Source organism: Monodelphis domestica, chromosome 4, assembly GCF_027887165.1.
Source record: "Monodelphis domestica isolate mMonDom1 chromosome 4, mMonDom1.pri, whole genome shotgun sequence".
NCBI lineage: Eukaryota > Metazoa > Chordata > Mammalia > Didelphimorphia > Didelphidae > Monodelphis > Monodelphis domestica.
The window spans coordinates 273,497,340-273,510,421 of record NC_077230.1 but is presented as its reverse complement, the minus strand read 5'-3'; the positions used below and the strand labels follow the sequence as shown (position 1 = coordinate 273,510,421).

The 13,082-nt window shown below is 36.8% G+C and overlaps 1 protein-coding gene and 1 long non-coding RNA gene across 4 annotated transcripts in view; one reads left to right on the top strand and one right to left on the bottom strand.

Annotated features, from left to right (window-relative positions):
• Positions 1-5,229: 5,229 nt before the first annotated feature.
• FEZ1 (fasciculation and elongation protein zeta 1) overlaps positions 5,230-13,082 on the top strand; it is a 67,909-nt gene continuing 60,056 nt past the window's right edge. The window contains exons 1-2 of one of the 3 annotated variants that reach the window (XM_056794571.1): positions 5,292-5,415; positions 5,872-5,919. The gene's annotated coding sequence lies outside the window, so the exon portion shown is untranslated. Of the gene's footprint in view, positions 5,416-5,871; positions 5,920-13,082 lie in introns of all 3 variants that reach the window. The other 2 variants (XM_016433964.2, XM_016433963.2) reach the window with 2 other exon arrangements.
• LOC103095793 (uncharacterized) lies at positions 8,497-12,773 on the bottom strand. Its single transcript, XR_468007.2, has 2 exons — positions 11,744-12,773; positions 8,497-9,402 (listed from the first exon to the last, which is right to left on the bottom strand). It is a non-coding gene; the product is annotated as an uncharacterized LOC103095793 (long non-coding RNA).

Below are 13,082 nucleotides of genomic sequence, written 5' to 3'. Positions count from 1 at the left end.
AGAAGAATGTGAGTACAAATTACAATATGGAGAACAAAAGGAAAGGTCAGTAATGTCAAATGCTCCAGTGAGGTCAAAGAAAATGAAAACTTTGAAAAATCCACAGCATTATCTTTCTCTATTTGTCTTTCCATTTCTCAGTACCACCATTATTCCAGGCATTCAGATTCACAACTTATGTTCAACAGCTCACTCTCCTTCACTGGTACACAAAACTTGTCCTTTCTTTCTTTATAACATTTCTTTCATTGGTGCTCTACTCTCTATTCACAAGGGTACCACTCTAGTTTAGGCCCTATAGTATCCTCCTATTTGATCTCTCTCTACCTCAGGTCTCTCCCCTCTGATCATTCTCCAAAAAGCTGCCAAAGTAATTTTATTTATTTTTTAATTTTTTACATGTCAATATAATTTTAATAATCATTTTCTGACATTTTACAATCTATATTCTCTCCTTTTTTCCCTCTTTCCCCCTTCCTGAGATGGCAGAGAATATAATATGCTATACATGTGCTCCTATGAAATACATATTTTCATGTTCATCATGTGAAAGAAGAAATATATTGCTTATATAAGAAAAAAATTAATGAAGGAAGTAAATTGAAAAATGGTATGCTTCAATCTGCATTCAGACTCCATCAGGTCTTTCTATGGTAAATCTCTTGGAGTTGTCCTGGATCCTTGTATTAGTTATTCACAGTTGTTTAGTTATTCATGGTTGATCATTATATATTATTGCTGTTATAATGTGCTCCTGGTTCTGGTCATTTCACTTTGTATCACTTCCTTTAAGTCTTTCCAGGTTTTTAAAAATAAATATTTTATTCATTACATTCACATACCATTACAATCATATACCACTAAAAGATTCTAGTAAGTTTGTATTTGGCAGAAATATAGTTTTAGAGCATTGGGATAAGATCACTATTTAGCAAAAATTGCTGGGACAATTAGAAAATAGTTTGGCAAAAACTAGATATAGAACAATTTCTTACTCTACTCACTAAAATAAGATCAAAATGGATACATGATCCAAATATAAAGGGATATATCATAAGCAAATTAGAAGAACAGGGAACATATTACCTGTCAGATTTAAGGATAGGAGAGTAATTCATGAGTAAACAAGAGAGAGCAGTGAGATAATTTAAATGGATAATTTTGAATACATTAAATTGAAAAGTTTTTGTACAAATAAATGTTGCCAAGATTAGAAGGAAAGCAGAAAATTGGGGGGAAATTTTCCAGACTATCTGTCAGAGGTCTCCCATCTAAAATATATGAAGAATTTTGCCACATTAATGGGAATAAGAGTTATTCCCCAATTGATAAATGGGCAAAGATATGAACAGAGTTTTTGGATGAAGAAATCAAAGTCATATATAGGTATATCAAATAATGCTTTAAGTCACTACTGATCAGAGAAAATTTTATCTTTAACCCATCAGATTGGTTAAAACAACAAGACAGCAAAATGATAAATGTTGGAAGGAATGTGGAAAAGTAGGGACACTAATACAACAATACACTATTGGTATAACTTTGAACTGATCCAATCGTTTTGGAGAATAATTTTGAATTGTGCCCAGAGAGCTATAAAACTGGCCTTAGACACAGCAATACTATAGCTAGGTCTATTTCCCAAAGAGTCCTGAGAAAAAGGAAAAAAATCTATATGTTCCAAAATATTTATAGTAATGCTCTTTGTGCTGGCAGAGAACTAGAAATCAAGAAGATTTGTTCCTCAATGTTTGGAATGTATTTCCTCTTCATCTCTTTCTCTAATAAGCTGGAGACTCTTCAGCCACTGAAACTCTTATGCAAATAATAGGTCCATCTGCCTTTCTAGTAATAAAAAAAGGCAGCAGCCAAGTGCCCACAGACAGCTCTCTTCATTCCATCTTTGGTACCCATGCTATAGCTTCACCATCATGGCTATAGAGGAATGCCTGAGAAAGGCATCTACCCTCCTTCATTCTTACTTTCCCTGCAAACTTGCCTTGTTTTCCCTTTGACTCTACACATGTCACATGTGTAGATATAAATCTGTAATCTGTAAATGAAGGTGTTTACTGAGACATACTATAATCTAGTAGATAGACCACTGGACCTACCATCAGAAAGACCTGGGTTCAAATCCCTTCTCAGATACTTACTCATTGTATGACTCTGAGAATATCCCTTAATCTCAGAATGAGTAAATGACTTGAATATAAAGAAGGAAACTATAAGTAAATTAGGTGAACACAGAATAGTATACATGTCAGATCTTTGGGAAAGACTTTAAAACCAAGCAAGAGCTAGAAAAAAAATCACAAAATGTAAAATCAATAATTTTGATTACATCAAATTAAAAAGTTTTTGTACAAACAAAACTAATGCAACCAAAATTAGAAGGGAAGCAACAAATTTGGAAACAATCTTCATAACAAAAACCTCTGACAAAGGTCTAATTACTCATATTTATAAAGAGCTAAATCAATTGTACAAAAAATCAAGCCATTCTCCAATTGATAAATGGACAAGGGGGCATGTAAAGATAATTTTATAGTTGTGATTTAAAAATCTAAATTAATTGGTTGCCAGGGAAAATCCCAAATAATAAAATACACAAGTCAGCTGGAAATTTATGGTGATTTTAATTAATATAGAGAGAAGGAATTAAGGAGAAGGAGGGAGAGAGGAAAGAGTTAATTTAAATTGCTCCGGCTCAGGCTGAGCCAGGCAGGAGTTAAAGGCCTTAGCCAAAGCGGCCTCCCTGAGCCCAAGGGAAAAGGAATCAGTCTTATCACTCACCACGAGATGTTTCAAGGAATCTGTCTGAGGGAACTCCTCCGGGCTGAGTTCCAGGATCAAACTGCCCATATCCCTGAATCCAAACTTTTCATCCTCTTTTATAGACCTTTTACTCTTGTGTCTCCTCCTCTAAATTTTCACATCTACCAATCACAGCAGATGCTTTTCTCCAGGACTGCCCATTCTTTAGTTCTCACCTTCTCTGGTTAGATTATATCTTTTGAGCTACTTCACACTTCTTTGTTAAGTTCACCTTTTGTTAGTTACTTGACCTTTTTTGTGATTAATTTAACCTTTATAGTTACTTAACATCTTTTTGTCTTAAGATCTAAAATTAGACTTAGCTTAACAGTTCTAGCTTTACTATAAGGTGAGAACTAAGTGCCTTCATTGTTCAATCAGGAGATTACAACTTTATCTTCCCCCTAAAGTATGTCTAAGTAGGGTGGAGAAATGTAAAGTACTACAAGACATTCCAGATTCTGTTAAAGAGAGTGTCTTCATTGTTACAATCAGGAAATAGCTAAATCAGATCTTCTAAAGTATGGTCTGAGTAGGGTGGAGTAGTTTTAAAATTCATAGACATGAATAGGTAATTTTCAGATAAAGAAATCAAAACTATTAATAAGCACATGAAAAAGTGTTCTAAATCTCTTATAGTCAGAGAAATGCAAATCAAAACAACTCTGAGGTATCACCTCACACCTAGCGGATTGGCTAACATAACAGCAACAGAAAGTAATGCATGCTGGAGGGAATGTGGCAAAGTCAGGACATTAATGCATTGATGGTGGAGTTGTGAATTGATCCAACCATTCTGGAGGGCAATTTGTAACTATGTCCAAAGGGCACTAAAAGACTTTGACCCAGCCATAGCACTGCTGGGTTTGTACCCCAAAGAGATAATAAGGAAAAAAGACTTGTACATGAATATTCATAGCTGTGTTCTTTGTGGTGGCAAAAAATTGGAAAATGAGGGGATATCCTTCAATTGAGGAATGGCTGAACAAATTGTGGTATATGTTGGTGATGGAATACTATTGTACTGAAAGGAATAATAAAGTGGAAGAGTTCCATGGAGACTGGAATGACCTCCAGGAATTGATGCAGAGCGAAAGGAGCAGAACCAGAACATTGTACACAGAGACTGATATACTGTGGTACAATTGAATGTAATGGAATTCTCCATTAGTGGCAATGCAGTGACCCTGAACAATCTGGAAGAAGCTATGAGAAAAAACATTATCCACATTCAGAGGAAAAACTGTGGAAGTATAAACCCAGAAGAAAAACAACTGCTTGAATACATGGGTCAAGGGGATATGGCTGGGGATGTAGACTCTAAATGAACATCCTAATGCAAATACCAACAACATGGAAATAGGTTCTGATCAAGGACACATGTAATACCCAATGAAATTGCCCGTCGGCTGTGGGAAGGGCGGAGGGAGGGGAAGGAGGGAATTAATGTGATTCTTGTTACCAAGGAATAATGTTCTAAATTAACTAAAAAAAAAAAAGAATATCCCTTAATCTGCCGAGTTACTTTCCTCATCTCTAAAATGAAGGGCTTAGACTCAAGGGCTTCTAGGTCTCTTCCACCTCTACATCTATGATTCTAGAACTAGATTAGATTATCTTTAACACTCCTTGTAGTTCAAAATCCTAAAATACTCTAAGAACTGAATGAAATAAAGTATTGGTCACAGGTAAAAATGATTAAATTAGTTCTGAATTAGCTTAGCCCCAACGACTGAGAGAGAATGACTTCTCAAAAATTAACTAGAGATTAAAAACAAAGGGTTAAGTGTAATTGTTTTTGTTTTTGCCTTCATTTTTCTCTTTAAGCAGCCAGAAGCTTATTAAAGCCCAACACCCTAGCATTTTGTATTGGCACTTATGCATCTGAAACAAGCAGGGGGGATGTTTATCCCATCAGGAGCTCTGAATAAAGTGAAATGTGGCCTCCAAATTTATGGTGTGATCTAAGATGGCCTAAGTTGGGGGCCAGACATTTGAGGGAAAAACAGATGCTTCAACATGATTTCTCAGAGAAGGGAGGATGGGGGAGCATGTTTTATATTTGGCAATTTCCTTTGTGAGACAAAGAGTCTAGATACATTAACATATTTACATATTAACATGAGATGCCTATTTGGACCCCACATCAGGCTAAACAATAGACTTGGGCAAGTGCCAGACCTCTCTGGATCTCAAATTTGGAGGAGGCAAAACTGGAAGGGGCAAGATTTTGGTTCAGATTCTTCTAACAAAAAGAGATCAATAATACAAGATTCCCCTCTCCTATCCGTCTTATGTCTCCTTTTACCTCTGGGGGGTCTAGAACCAATTGGTCCCTTTTTCTCTCTGGTAGGCATGACTCTGCCCTTGGGAATGCAGCAGCCCTTGCTCAGTTACTATGGGAACCCTATTGCCATGGCAACAAGGCTGCCATGTGAGAGGCAGTAGCAGTGTGAGCCTGTGGGGGGTGTGGGGGGTGGTGGTGGAGGGAAATAGCAGAGTGGAGGAGGGAAGCTGCCATCCAACTGAGGAAAAAGGAAGAGGAGAGATGGCCAGCTGGTCCCTTATCTCTCTGGATGGCCCCTATGAGGAGCCCTGGTGAGTTCACCTGAAAACCTCTCCCAGCTCTTACCCCAGGATGGATGCAGCCCAGGGCAGGAGTATAGACCAGTAGTTGTGTTTTTGTTTTTGTTTTCCCTATCCTGAACCACTGGGAGGGGCACAACAACAATGGGAAAAGCATTGTTAGGCTAGCAACAGAGGCTTGGGTCTGTGAGTGAAAAAGAAATGAAGAGATTTGGGTGGATTTTGACATCAAATTTAAATTATCATCAAAAAACCAGACAACTTGGAAATTATTATTTGTTTGTCAATAGCCTGAACTTTTTTAAACCAATATCTGGGACTCAGAATGAGGTGCCCTCCCAAAAACCTAAAACGAAAGAGGAAGGCTACAGAAATAGCCAGAGATTTTAGAGAGAGCCAGTGAAGGCAGTTGATGAAGAAGCATAAGTGACTAGCAAGGCAGGTAACAGCATCCTCCATGTCTTCTAGCATCCTGAGAATCTGTACATTGACTCAGCTCCTCTGGGAGACAGAGAGGTGAGGAAACTCTCACTACCCCTGGATCAAAAGTAACTGCCCTGATCTACCTCAGTTGGAAGGTTGTGTCGGGAATAATGTTTTTATTAATAATATGATAGATATTATTTAAAATATAGTAGAATGTTAGATTTTTTAATAATATCATAGAATGATAGAAACAGAAAAGAATTTATAGACTGTCTTGACTTTACAGACTAGGGGAATGGAGCTGAAAAAGATTGATCTGTCCAAGATGGCACACAAACAGACTTGAACTCTCTCATCCTGGCTCCCAGTTCATTGATTTTTCTGTTCCACCACTGCTTTTTGAGGGCATATGAAATTTTATTGTAGAGTTACATTCTGGAAATGTAGAACCAAGAGTAAAAAGTACCCTGCCAGGCCACAGGCTTCTTTATAATTGCATACAGTTGCATAAAGGAGATATAACATGATGAAGTTAAAATTGTATGAGGTTTGGAATTCAAGGCCCTAGGCTGAAGTCCTAGATCTACCACTTAATACCTGTATAATTTGGATGAAGTCACTTACCTGCGATAGGCCTCAGTTTCCTCAGGTACAAAATGATGGCAATGACTAGGTGACTCCTAAGGTCCCTTCCAGCTCTAAATCTATGATTCCAAGGAAGTGACAAATATGAAGGAGGTTCTAGGTTCAAATATAAGCAGTTACTAAGTTCACAGAGAATACACCAGATAGAATACAGTAAGCACTTGAGATTCTTTTTATGGAAATTTTTGTCACATTGATGTATGTGATGCAGTCTGCTGAATGAGTAAAAGTATACTGACTTTGTGGATAGATTGCCTTTTGATTTTCATAACAGGTTGTGTTTGTGTGTGTGTGTGTATGTATTTGGGTCTATATGTCTGTGGGTATGTGGGTATGAATGTTTTAGACTAAACCCTTAATTTCATTGGTTTGGGAAACTCCCTCTACCATTGTAGATAAGCATTTGCTCTGAATTTATAGTCCTAGAGAATGCCTGAGGCTCAGAAGTTAATTGATTTTCCCAAGGTCACACAGACAGTATGTATATATCAAGGCAGAACTTGAGTGGGCTCTGTCCACCAGTTCATACTTCTCTTCTATGCTAATTTTGAATATTATTTTATTTTTTAATTAATAAGTATTTATTGCCTCTTCTGCCCACTCTCCTTCATCATTATATTCTGGTGTGGGAAAACAAAAACAAAAACTTTACGACCAGTTGTTGTTTTCATTCAATTGTTTCAGTCCTGCATGACTCTTCCTGATTCCATATGGTATTTTCTTGGCAAAAAGACTGAAGAGGTTTGCCAGTTTCTTCTCCAGCTCATTTTACAGATAAAGAACTGGGGCAGACAGGATTAAGTGACTTGCCCAGGGTTAAACCACTAGTAAATGTTTGAGGCCAGATTTGAACTCAGGAAGATAAATCTTGATTCAAGGCTCAGCATTCTATTATTCACCAAGTCACCAATATTAATTTCTTCATTGGCTGTGTCTAAAAATATATATTTGATTCTGTTTCTTGAGTCTATTACCTCTCTGTCAGGAGGAAGAAAGTTTACTTCATTATTAGTCCTCTGAATTTATGGTTAATTATTGCAATTATCAGAGTTCTTAAGTCTTTCAAAGTTATCCTTACAATACTGTTGTTATTGCATGAACTCTCCTGGTTCCACTTATTTCATTAATGATATTCTAATAATAATAGCATGCCATCATATTCATACACTACAATTTGTTCATCTATTCCTTAACGTGTAGGTATCTCCTTAGTTTCCAATTCTTTGTCAACATGAGTTTCTAGAAATATTTTTGTATACGTGGATTCTTTTCTTCTTTGTTTTTGTTTTTTCTGTTGTTGTTTTTGAGATGTATGCTTAGTTCTGGGTCAAAAATAGATAATTTAGTAACTTTTTGGGCATAGTTCCAAATAGATTTCCATAAAGGCTAAACCATTTTACAACTTTATTAATAGTGCATTAATGTATCTACTTTCTTGTAGCCCTTTCAACATTTGTCATTTCCTCTTTTGTTATCTTTGCCAATCAAATAGATATGTGATGGAACCTTAGAGTTGCTTTAATTTGTTCTTCTCTAATTATTAATAATTTGGAACATTTTTTAATATAGATATTGATTACTTGGATTTCTTCCTTCAAAAACTGCTTGTTTATATCCTTTGACTATTAATAACTAGGGAAAGGTTCTTATTCTGAAAATTTTGATCAATTCCTCATATATCTTATACTTTTAATAAAGAAACTTGCTACATATACCCATCTTTCCACAATCATTCCCATCTTTCATAATCTTTGCAAATTGGTGAAAAACTCAGTTATTTTGATTTGTTTTTAATTAGCAAATTGGAGCATTCTGTCATATGGTTAGTAGCTTGTAATTCTTCTTTGGAAAACTATTTGTATCCTTTGAACACTTGTGAATTGGGGGAAAACTTCTAGTCATATATTTTTGTTACTTGACAGTGTATGTTGGATATCACACCCTTGTCAGAGATATTTGATAAAGATTTTTTCCCAGTCCACCTCTTTTCTTCTTATCCTAGTTGCATTAATATTGTTCATGTAAAAGCATTACACTTTACTCAGATTAAAAGCAAGCAAATCTTTCCTTTTAAATATACAAATGATTAGACCTTCTTTGAAATGTTCATACATTTAAACATATTTTTAACTAAATACATTTCTAAACCCATTACATAACACACCATCTTTTATTTAGTAAAGAAGAATCAGTAAAAGTCCTTGATTAAAAAAAAAATTGATCACCCTCCTAAAGTTCATAAGAGGCTGAGTTTGCCTGTTAGTCAGTCCAGGCTGTTAGCAGCCATATAGAAGACACCCCTTTGTCTTTGTAGCATATAGGCTATGGGTTCACTCTCCCATTCACAGCTCAGCCAACTACATCACTCCTCCAGGTTCTAGGGATATCCTTCAAAGGTCTGGGAATGGTTGCCTAGGACTATTGTTGTTCCCTTTTTCTGTTGTTTTCCCCCAATAGAATTCACCAGTTAATATCTATCTAGTGTCATCTGACTATCTGATCTCTACAACATCAATGAACCAATTAGCATCGTTTTGTTTTTACAAAGAGGCATGAACTGAGAAAGTTTAGTACAAACTGAAATACAATCATCTCAGAAACTGGAAGCCGACTGTCTTCTATCCTCTCATTTCCAGGAGAGTGAACTCAGTCTTAGAAGTTTGGGTTGTCAATCATTCCTGCCACCAAAAGTTCACTTTTGGGTGTGGCGTAGATAAGGGAGCAGTTGTTCCCTTGCTTTCCGGATTCCTGTGTGTTCGGCAGCTATGCTGACTTACTGCTGGACTGGGTCAAACAGGTTATATCCTCAGGGATGGTTCATCATTTGACTCAGCTGTAGACCCCAGTTGCTGGATCTCTGCGCATTCTTCTGATCTTTAAAGCTTATAAGATCACAATCTGGTCCATCTGCTTCTAATACTCATTTGTCTACAATCAAGAAAGAACTCAATAATCAATCAGTAAACATTTATTAAGTACCTACTATAGGCCAGGCACTTTGGTAAGTGTTGGACAGAGACAGAAACAGAGGTGGCAACAATTTATGGCTAGATGGTACCTAGGAAGGGAGATCAGCCTGCGGTGGGTATCAGGCCACTGTAGTCACTTTCCCCTACCCCATTGTGCCTTCCTCCCTCCCTCCTCCCATATAGCATTTCTTTCTCCTCACTTGAAAACTAAGGGAAGGAAGACAATCATTCCCTTTGTTTGAGTCTTTTTCATTATGCATACTCAGTTCCAGTTCCCACAGTCCCTTAAAAGGCTTTTCATCACAATGCAGTAAGTTAGCAAGAAGCAGTCAGAGGATACCTGCAGATGCTCTCAGTCTGAGAAGGGAAGGGCCTCGCCATCATGCACTTGTGGAAGACCCCCAACTTCCAGGTGGATATGTAGCACAGAGAGCATATTATAAATGCTCCTAAGAACTGGGTTCCCATTGGCCAATCCCTCTATTACACCTAATCTAGAGGTGACTTCAGGGAGGATTTTCTCTCCTATCACACTCTCATTAGCATCTGTGTCTTGGTAGCAGGACACATTTCATCCTACAAGGAGCTGTCACATATTCCCCAATCAGATACAGATATCTGGAGGCAGTAGGTAAGTAACTTGAAGGAGCAAGACCTGGCAATAAAGAGAACTGGACTCAAGAGAGAGATAGCCACAGGAATGGAAAGAAGAACTGCAGAGAGATGCAAACTATGGAAACTAGCTGGGCAAACTTCTCAGCAGAGACTTCAGGACAAGAGAAATGACACTGATATTCTACAGTACCAGAGGCCTAGATTGCCTTGGTCCCTTACATTTCCTACAATGTATCTACTCATTATTGGATGCAAAATATGTGTCCACTCTTCACCACGGAGGTTTGTTTATATCTGTGGAAGAATAAAGCCCCAGTTTAGGGGGAAATGCTTTATAGCTACTATTTTTCTTACTATACTATCTTCATAAATGCCTTTGTTTGAGCTAATTGTGTTTACTTACTGACTGGTAAAAGGAGGCGCAGCGGTGCAAAAGTTCCCTGTGAACTTGGGAGGAACAGTTGCCCTCTGGGGGCCCATCCAGTGAGTAAATACAAGTACAAGCTGAATGAATGGCTCAGAAAGAGTGCTATACTTGCTTATATAAGACAAATTAAAATTTTTCAGAAATACAATTTTTCAGAAATTTTCAAGCCCTCCAAATCTTCTGATTTTTAACTTTGACCTTTTTCATTGTGGCTATTTCAAAAATAGCTATTGGTATTGTATGACATTTCATCTTTCTCTCACATGTTACAGAGGTCTGATTAATCTCTCATCTCTAATAATTTCCATCCTCCCAACTCTCACAGACAAGATAGAAACAGCTAAAACAATAGCAACAACAGTAATAATAGCTCATATATATGTAACTTTGTAGGTTACAAAGCTTTTCAATTATTATCAGTGGAGAGTGGTATTGGGCAGGAATTCTCAACCTTTTTGTGTCTTTGATCTCTTTGACAGCCTGGTAAAGCTATAGACAGACTCCTCTGAATAATGTTTTTGAATACATAAAATAGAATATATAGGATTACAAAGGAAAACAATTCTAATGAAATATAATTAACAAAATATTTTTTAAAACAAGTTCCTAGTGTTAGGAATCTCTATAAAGGCTTATGTTTTTACTCAAGTTTTGAAATTTACTAGTATTGTGACCCTAGTCAAGTTACTCCATTCTCTAAGATTCAAGTTTCTTCATCTGTAAAATAAGAATTATGATATTTTTATTACTTGTTTCTCAGGATTGTTATGAAGAAATTTTAGCAGAGTGATGGAGCACAGAGCTAAATATCATAACAAAAGAATTTTTGTGCTATATGCCACATTCAGGGCAAGCTGCATGAAAGGCACTCTCACTTGTGTGACATTTAAAAGAGTTGATGCCATAAACTGTAAGTTAAAATGGTTGGAGTCATAAACTGTAGTGAGTAAAATATTGGAAGATATAAATTGTAGTAGATATAAGAGTGGGTGAGTAAATTGTAACCGCAGAAAATATGTTTTCACTACAGTGTTTTGTTTTAAATCAAATATAAGGTGGTCGCCAGGGAAATATTCCCAATTATGAATATACCCAAGTCAACTGGGTTTTATAGAGGCTTTAATTAATAATACAATGAGGAATCAAAGAAAGAGAGAAAAAGGAAATAATGAGAAAAGGATAGACTGGCCCAGGGTAGCCCTGGCCAACCCAGGCCTAAGTCCTAAAAGAAAAGATCAGTCAGTCAGTTATCACTCACCATAAGATCTGTTCAAGCGAGGATTCTGGGGGACAGAGTCTCCCCAGAGGGAGTTCCAGCCAGAGTCAGCCTCCCTTGAGAGACCTCCTTAGAGATTGTCCTTCGAGAGATTCTTCTCAAGAGACCCTCCTTAGAGCCTGTCTCTCCAGAGAGCTGTCTTTCTCAAGAGATCCTTTTTCTTATATAGGGTGTTTTCTCCTATGTCACCTCCCCTAAGTTCTTCCATCTACCAATCACAGTAGATGTTTTCCAAAGGACAGCCCATTCTGAATTCACAGCTGAGTCGACTAATCCCTTTAGTAACTTTGAACCAGAAAAAACTTCTGAATAAGTTTTCATCTCTTTGCTCCCTGTAAATTCACAAGTTGCCTGACCTTTAATAGGTACTTAGCACCCCTTTGTATTACTTTTAAAAATAGGCATGGCTTAAAGAACTTTTTGCCTCATTATAAGTATGGGTTTAAGTACTTTCATTATTTAGCAAGGAGTTTTCTCCCCAAAGCAGTCTTAAGTACTGGTGGAGTAGAGGTCTTCCCATTTCTGATCTAAGTAGAGTTCTCACATTTCATTGCCCAAATGGGGAATGGTCTTAATCCAATCTTATAAAGTGGGGTCTGGGAATTTTTAAGGTTCACACTTGATAGGGAGAATAAAGGATACCATTCAATAAATCAATATAATATCACTACCCAGGAGAATATGTTTGAGAGGGAGAAACTAATCCTAGAGCAGTGAAGAACTTCAAGGGCTGAATTACACACCATCTAATTTCAGTGTCCAAGGGGAAAAAACCCTGATCTCCCTGACAGGTTATGGCTCTGTTAACTATTTTTAATTTTCAGAGTAGAAAAATACTATAGTGATCCAGAATATTTTTCTTGAAGACAATGAAGACAGCAGCTATGGTTCATTGTCAATGTCTTCTGGATTTGGGGTCTTATGGACAGAATGGCTTTTTTCAGGCTAGAATAGCATAATGAAATTAAAACTCATCTTAGAATTTTCTTCTTCCCATTTCTGGCTCATCTAATCTATTTAAATGAATCTTGAAGGGTCATTTGGATAACAAAGAGCTAAAAATAATAGTTCTGAGGGTAAGGGTTTAGAAAAAAGGATCATCTGGGTCACTGACAAATAGTGTATTATGTGAACTGACAGTTCCAAGAATAACAAAAAAAAAAAGTAACCTAGAAATCTTGACTCTAAATAATTGTCACATGCTTCTTTCTCCACTTAGCTACCTCTATACCTCTCTGTGAAAGCACTTGATCTAGTCCCTCTAAAGATTCTTTATAATATATTAGTAGGTTGGAAGAAGTGGAAATCGAAGATTTTAAAG